Here is a 2,088-nt window from a genome sequence, read left to right as displayed (position 1 = left end):
CATTGACGCAAATTTGCAGGAAAGCAGTGAGCTATAAATAAACAATAGTGGTATTGTTGTACAACTATTTATACAGCGTATATGTTGAGATAAGTCATAAGTGGGTCGGCAGCGGCAAGGAGCATGTACTGCACGATAGTTATATAAGCATATTTGGACCAGCTCAAACTTGATACCATCTTCAATTAGAGGAACTGGAAACTGCGAAATCCAATAAGATATCCAAAATAATTTGGAATTTGATTCTGAATATCTTCATGCCATCTGAACACACATTACACCTTATTTGAACACAGAAAACAAAGGAAAGGACATATATATGAGTACATAAGTAGGCAACATTTCGATCTATTATTATGAAATAATCTAAACTAACATCTAAGGAAGGCAGAGGAAGAGGATAACATACCAAAACGATGAACTGAACCCTAGGTGTCCTCCCGAGGATTGAGTAGGTGTTCCCCTTGGATGATTAAGGGAGCCCAACCTACAAAATAGAGCCATATTAGAATTGGCGTTGACAAATATGATGGCGCAACAAATCTCTTTTGATTTCATTTTGTGCATTTTTTGAGGTACATGATAGAGCAAAGGACTAACTGGATAATTAGCCAATTTCGTTGCATCATCTTAGACAGCAAGCAATTGCATAGAACTTAGAATTTACGAATGTATCGGGAAATAGGTAGAACTGATAAAGGAGATGGTGTGAAAATACCAATAATCAAGAAACATGATCAATCTTCCTCTGAAATCATCAAATTCTCCAATGAAAACCGGCATCAACAAATTTTGTCATGGAGAGGCCTGCGTTGGCAGCTGCCACCTGAGAAAAGGTAACCACATATTACCTGAGAACCTGAAGACAAAAGGAAGGTGAACTAAGACCATTAGGAATTGGTAAGCTAAACTTTGGGTGGCAAGCATGCAGCTTATCAAGCTCTCCAGAGTATTAGCACATATATTTAAAGTTAACTTCTGAGGCAAATATGTGGACTGCTATATCTGGAACGACCATAGACATGAAAAGTGTAGCATGGCATATACAAAACCTAGGATCTTAGTAACAGTAACAAGATGCTATTAGTATGATTCCCGTATACAAAAACCAAATTTGATAGCGCAAGATTATTGACATGTCAGTGTTATAATATGGCTGCTTCAAAAAACAAAAACACATACACTGGCACTGAGATATGCAGAAAAGAGATTGAGACTGAATTTTCTAGACTCAGTATCTGCTACATGCACCGAAAAGAAACATTCCTTTTTATAAATGAGGCATCTGGCAAGTTGTCAACCTGTGAAGCAACCGTGTTATGGTTTATCCTAACACAGTTCTGTTTTTAATCTGCACTATTTTCATCCAGCATCATATTTTAAAGGGAGGAGGGTAAGGCACCTGCTGGCGGAGATCGATAGCATCTTTTTCACCTTGGCTGCTCCGTTTGCATCCATAGAAAAAAGAAGATGGAGTATGGATCTACAGAGAGGAGAAGATAGAGCACCATAGAAATGCCCCTGTTCTTGCCCAATCCAGAACCCTAGAAATTAAAATCCCCAAATATCAGTGCATCCCCTAACCATAACGCAAAGAGATAAGGCCATTTACTTACCTAAGACGCCGACGGACCAGTGGATCATGTGATTCCAAATATCCTGTGGGGGAACTAACGGATCCGGCCATGGAAGCACTGGATCCGGTCATGGAGGCCCCCGATGAACCCCAGCAAAGGTGGACGACAAGCACGCAGATCTCCGGTTGACCCCAGCGCCGGAGTGTGAAGGAGAAGAGGAGCAAGGGAGGGAGGCCGCCTTTACCTGGGGTCTGCTCGCGCCGGGTGGTCGTCGAGCCGCCCGCGCCGGCGGCCTCCACACTGGCGCCCTCGCCAGCCACGCCGCGCCAGGGCTGTGCTCCGCCCGCACCCCACGACCAGCGGCGTGGCCGTAGCCGGTGCATCGCCGTGGGAGAGAATGAGAGGAAGGGGAGGCGCGAGCGGCATCGGCGGCATCCGTGCGAGGCACGGGAGGAGTGGGGGAGGACGGGGAAGAGATGAGGCCGACTCTTTTTTTTTCCTATAGAAGGAT

The 2,088-nt window shown here is 44.5% G+C and overlaps 1 long non-coding RNA gene across 1 annotated transcript; it reads right to left on the bottom strand.

The window, feature by feature from the left end:
- Positions 1–334: 334 nt before the first annotated feature.
- On the bottom strand, positions 335–1,738 carry LOC136467610 (uncharacterized). The gene is made up of 4 exons (XR_010761605.1): positions 1,617–1,738; positions 1,403–1,544; positions 719–859; positions 335–487 (listed from the first exon to the last, which is right to left on the bottom strand). It is a non-coding gene; the product is annotated as an uncharacterized lncRNA (long non-coding RNA).
- Between the last annotated feature and the right edge of the window lie 350 nt (positions 1,739–2,088).

The sequence above is a fragment of the Miscanthus floridulus genome, chromosome 7, assembly GCF_019320115.1.
Source record: "Miscanthus floridulus cultivar M001 chromosome 7, ASM1932011v1, whole genome shotgun sequence".
In the NCBI taxonomy this organism is placed as follows: Eukaryota; Viridiplantae; Streptophyta; class Magnoliopsida; order Poales; family Poaceae; genus Miscanthus; species Miscanthus floridulus.
The sequence above is the reverse complement of the archived record's forward strand: the minus strand, read 5'-3'. Positions and strand labels throughout refer to the sequence as shown.